Here is a 6,346-nt window from a genome sequence, read left to right on the forward strand (position 1 = left end):
CGGACGCTTAACCGACTGCGCCACCCAGGTGCCCCAAGAACCACACTCTTAACTATAAGAGAACAAACTGATGGGTACCAGAGGGAAGGTGAATTAGGGAATGGGGGAAATTGTGGATAGGACTTAAATAGTACATTTACTATGATGAGCAATGAGTAATATATAGAATTGTTGAATCATAATATTATACACCTGAAACTAACACACACTGTATGTTAACTGTAGCTGGAATTAAAAAAAAAAACAACCTACCTTAACAAAAAATAAAGTAAGAAGTGTTACTCTACCCAATGTTAAGGACTATCTTATGGCTACAATAATCAAAACAGTGATTTTCACAAAGAAACTGAAACACAGATGAGTGGAACACTTCAAAAACCAGAAACAGACACTGACAGAAGTATTCAATTGTTTTTTGACAAAAAAACAAAACTTTATGTGTGTGTGTGTGTGTGTGTGTATACATACAGTACTACACAACTGAATATCCATAAGCAAAAAAATAACAACAATGAGAAGGATTTCAACCTAATGTCTTATACAAAAATTAACTCAAAATACAAAACAAATTTGAATGGTACTAAGATTCATCTCCTAAACCAGGACACTCTATCAATAATGGTAGCAGTAGCTTTTTGCCTATCACATAAACACAAAAACAGAGTCAAGAAAAATGAGGAATCAGAGGAATATATACCAAATGAAAGAAGATAAAACTTTAGGAAAAAATGAAACAGGAAAAATTCACCTGATAAAGTATTCAAAGTAATGGTCATAAAGAAGCTCATTGATCTGGGAAGAAAAATGGACTAAGCAGAGTAAGAACTTCAAAAAAGAGCTTAAACAAGGGTAAGAAAAGTACCAAATTGAAGTCTCAGAGCTGAAGAAATAACTGAACTGAAAAATACACTAAGGGCTCGACAGACTAGATGAAGCAGAAAGATTAGTGAATTGGAAAACAGAGCAAATGAACTCACCTAATCACAGCAGGAAAAAAAAAATGAATGAAAAAATGAAGATAGCTTACCTATAAGACAACATCAAGTGGTATAACATTTGCACCATAAGGGTCTCAGAAGGGGAAGAGAATGAAAGAGATAAAAAAAAAAAAAAAAAACTGTTTGAATAAATAATGGCTGAATATATCACTAGTTTGGGTAAAGAAAGACATCCAGATCCAAGAAACCCAGAGAATTAAAAAAAAAAAAAAAAAGATGAGCCAAAAGAGCTGCACCAATACACATTAAAAACAAAATGTCAAAAGCTAAAGACAATGACTCTCAAAAGCAGCAAGTAAAAAACAACTTGTTATGTACAAGGAAACCCCCATGGGAAATCAGCAGATTCTTCAGCCAGGAAAAGGGAATGATATGATATATTAAAAGATACTATACTATACTGTAATATATATAATAAATGATAAAAGAGACAATATATTAAAAGAACTGGGTGGGGGGGCAAGCACTTACAACCAAAAATACTCTAGCCAGCAAGGTTATATCATGCAGGATTGTAGGGGAGATAAGGAGTTCCCAGACAAAAAAATTAAAGGAGTCCATCGCCATGCAACCAGTAATAGGAGTAATATTAAGAGACTTCTCCAAGCTGAAAAGAAAAGGCATAATTAGTAACAAGAAAACATAAAAGTAAAATCCTACTAGGAAAGGTATATATGTAATAACAACAGTGGATTGATCACTTATAAAGCTAGTGTGAACATTAAAAAACAAAAGTAGTAACAAGATCACTAAAACAGGTAAGGCAAACACAAAAATATGTAAAATATGACATCAAAAAAAAAAAAAAAAAAAAAAAAAACCAGGGTGGGGGAGTGTGTGTGGAATAAAAAGGTAGATTGATTTGTTTGTTTTTTAAGTAGTCTTCACACCCAGCGGGGATCCCAATGCAGGGCCTGAACTCACAACCATGAAATCAAGACCTGAGCCAAGATCAAGAGTTGGACATTCAACCAACTGAGTCATTCAGGCACCCAAAAATGTAGTTTTAAAATGCATTCAAACTGAAGCTGCTATCAACTTTAAATAGACTGCTATATGCACAGGCTAATATGTATATATGTATGTATATATATATAGACACACACACATATATATATATTATATATATGCACAGGCATATATATATATATATGTAACCACAAAGCAAAAACCTATAGTATATACACAAAAGATAATGAGAAAGGAACTTAACATAACGCTAAATAAAATCATCAAACCATAGGGAAGAAAGTAAGACAAGAAAAAGGGGACAGAGAGGAACTACAAAACAGCCAGAAAACAAGTAACAAAAGAGCAGTAAATACATAACTATCGATGATTATTTCAAAGGCAAGTGGGCTAAATTCTATCATAAGACACAGAATGGCTGAATTGGTTTAAAAAAAAAAAATCCGTACTACCTACAAAAACTCATCTTAAGTGTGAAGAGACATAAAGACTGAAAGTGAATGGATAGAAAAAGATGTTCCATGCATTGGAAACCAAAAGAAAGCTGGGGCGACTAGTTATACCAAACAAAATAGACTCTAAAAGAGTGTAACAAAAGACAAAAAAAAAAAAAAAAAAGGATATTACATAATGATAAAAGTGTCTAATCCAACAAGAAGATATAACATTTGTAAATACTTATGCACCCAACAAAGAAGCACCTAAATATAAATGAATCTAAAGAGAAAAATTGCCAGCAATACAATAATAGTAAGGAACTTTCATAGTCCTCTTAAATCAATGGATAGATCGTCCAGACAGAAAATCAATAGGAAACATCAGCCCTAAAAAAGACATTAGATCAGAAAGACCTAATGGATAAATACAGAACATTCCAGCCAAAAGCAAAAGAATACACATTCTTCTCCAGTGTACCTCGAACACTCTCCAGTATAAATCATATGTCAGAACGCAAACAAGTTTCAATAAATTTAGAAATATTAAAATCACATCAAGCATCTTTTTCAACCAAAATGGTATGAGCTCTTTCACACAAAATAGGTATCAATTACAAGAAGAAAACTGGTAAACTCACAAATATGTAGAGCTTAAACATGCCACTGAACAACTGATGGGTAAATGAAGAAATCAAATGTGAAATCAGAAATAACTTGAGACAAATGCAAATGGAAATACTACATACCAAAGACAGGATGCAGTAAAAGCAGCTCTAAAAGGAAAGTTGACAGTGATACATGCCCTACTTGAAGAAACATGGAGAAAGGATAAATATCACATACACCATAGACATCTCACACACACACACCATGGAATACTAGTCTGCCATAAAAAAGATAAAAATCTCACCATCTGTGATAACATGAATGGACTTTATGCTAATATTATATAATATGCTAATATAATATGCTAATATGCTAAATGAGATAAGTCAGACAAAGACAAAAACAAATACTGTATGATTTCACTTATATGTAGAATCTTTCAAAAAAATTAACAAAACAAAACTTGTACATATGGAGACTAAAACGGTGGCTACCGGAGGGGACAGGGGTTGAGGGTAGGTAAAATTGGTGAAGGGGGTCAAAAGCTATAAACTTCCAATTATAAAGTAAATAAGTCATGGAAGTGTAATGTACAGCATGGTGACCATAGTCAATAATGTACTACACATTGGAAAGTTGCCAAGAGAATAAATCTTAATCACAAGAAAAAAAGTTTTTGTAATTTTGTATCGGGATGAATGGTAACTAGATTTACTGCACTGATCATTCTGCAGTATATGCAAATATCAAGCCATTATGCTATATACCTGAAACCTATATATTGTTAATTATACATCAATTTAAAAAAATAAGTAAAAGACATGAATGGATATTTCACCAAAAAGGATAGATTTGGCAAATAAACACATAAAACAGATTCAATATCCTTAGCCATCATGGAAATATAAATTAAAATAATAATTAGTTAATAACACACACCTATCAGAGTGACTAAAATAAAAAACGTGATGGTCAAACTTGCAGAATAATCTCTTATTAGAGGTAAGGACCTCTAATAACCCACTCCTTCATATAAGGAATAAGAAGAGTAGCAAAAATAGTCCATCTAATTTTTCACAACTATAGGCTTGTAACAATCTGAATAGAATTTACCCAAGAAAACAACTGAATCTCAACATAAAAAATAAACTTCGTGTGTTTCCACTTGCCCTAGTTTCATACCCCCCTCTCTAGTTTCATGGCAGCTTTGAAAAGCAGTAGCCTCATAACCAGAGTAGCTGTGTAAACCAGCAGCCTAGCAGTCACAGGAGAGAGGAAATTGCATTTAGAGCTCCTCAAAAGGCCCTATCCCCAGAGTACTATCATAATCTGACCTGCCTGGCAGCTTTTAGGAAAAAACTTATAAACAAAATTTATAATTTGATTCAGCAGCTCATTCAATGGGAAAAGTCCTATCCCCAGGGCATGTCTCTAAAAGAGTCAGCAGCAATTAATTATTAATTAATTATTGCTAAACAAATTATTATTGCAGATGTGTGAAGCAGCAATAGTGGTTTAAGGAACCAAGACTGGCCAAATATACCTAAAAGGAAGATCTGGAGAATGCTGTCCATAGGCAGCTTGAAAAGAGCTGACATATTCCTGGGGATCTAGAATGCTATTTGCATGTACAAAACTGTATCCATGCTGAGGAAAAAAACTAAGAAAGCCCAAATCTCTCAACTCTGGATAACCATGAAGCCCTCCCTGCACAAGGAGAAAGTAATAGTTGATTATATACTGCCAGAGTATAGAACGCATGCCTCAAAAACACAGAATCCCTTGGTAAAGGATGAAAGACTTATTGGCTCTAGGTACTTAAAGAAATCGCTGTGCAATAATTCACAGGCAAGTAAACTAACCATGTAGTGTCTTTAGTAACTACACACAACAGGATATACGAACTTTACAAAATTAGCCTAGGAAGGTCATTAAACAAACAAAACAAATTGCAACAACAACAAAAACACCACTCTGAGGAGGAAGTGGGGGAGCTTAATGTCCACATTATATTATTTAAATCTTTACTTTTCAACAAAAAAATTGAAAGAAAAATGAATAAATAGGAAAAGTATGACAAGGAAAAAGCAAGCAAGAGAAAATGTACTTGAGGGAGCCCAGAAGTTTGAATCAGTACACAAAGCTTTAAGTCAACTATTACAAATAAGGTCAAAATTAAAAATATGGAAGTTATGTCTAAAATACTTTAATTATAAAAATGCCTCACCAAATAGAAAATATAAATACATAGCAATTATTTAACAACAACAACAACAACAAAAAAAAAAAAAAAACGCCACAAATATTACAATCAAATAGAAGTTTAGGAGTTGACTAATACAAAAACTAAAATGAAGTCACTAGATAGGCTCAACAGATTTGAACTGGCAGAAAAATCAGCAAACTTTAGACAGGACAAAACAGATTATCTGAACTGAAGAACAGAAAGAAAAAAGGCTGAAGATAAATGAACACAACCTCTGAGACCTGTGGGACACTATCAGGTATACAAATATATGCAAATTAAGAATTTCAGAAGAAAAGGAGAGAAATAAGCAACAGAAATTTTACTTGAATAGAGCCCTAAAACCTCAAATTTCATGAAATATCATACATCCAAAAAGCTCAAAGAACTTCAACTAAGATAAACTCAAAGAGACTCACCGCAGACACATCATGCCAACTGGTGAAAAACAAAGAGAAATCACAAAAGCAGAAAAACATAAATGAATTATCATGTAAAACGAGCCTCAATAAAATTAACAGCTGACTTCCCATGAGAAATCATGAAGATGCCCTCAAACAACATAATACACATTCTTCCCACATAAACATGAAATATTCTTTTGGACAGATCATATTTTAGGCCATAAAACAAACCTCAATAAACTTAAAAAGAGTGAGATTAATAACATTCTTGAACAAGAACACAATGAAATTAAAAACTAAAAAGAAATAAAACTGAAAAATCACAATGTAGAGATTAAACAACACATTCCTAAATAATAACAGATAAAAGAAAAAAAATCACAAGAAAAATTAGAAGATGCTTTGGGAAGAACAAAAATATACCAAAACTTTTTTTGAAAAAGGTCTATCAAAAAGATTTATTTGCTTTAAAATGCATTCATTTCCAGAAGCATTGTTAATAAAACATTACAATTTCTCATCCTCTGTAATAAAGTATTGAAAATGAGTTGTGGTATGGTAGCAAACACTGCAGGTATTAAGTGCAATGAGCCTGTGATGCCTTTATAAATCTGAAACCCATGTAGGACAATAAATTAACAATGAAAAAGACAAGAGCATCTAACTGCTCTGGTTATCTCCTTGCAA

The 6,346-nt window shown here is 32.8% G+C and overlaps 1 protein-coding gene across 1 annotated transcript in view; it reads right to left on the reverse strand.

Annotated features, from left to right (window-relative positions):
• The window catches only part of SPIDR (scaffold protein involved in DNA repair), a 504,944-nt gene that overhangs the window by 481,141 nt on the left and 17,457 nt on the right, over window positions 1-6,346 (reverse strand). The gene's annotated exons all lie outside the window — the stretch shown is intronic.

The sequence above is a fragment of the Herpailurus yagouaroundi genome, unplaced genomic scaffold (assembly GCF_014898765.1).
Source record: "Herpailurus yagouaroundi ecotype Mexico unplaced genomic scaffold, PumYag 165, whole genome shotgun sequence".
Classification (NCBI taxonomy): domain Eukaryota; kingdom Metazoa; phylum Chordata; class Mammalia; order Carnivora; family Felidae; genus Herpailurus; species Herpailurus yagouaroundi.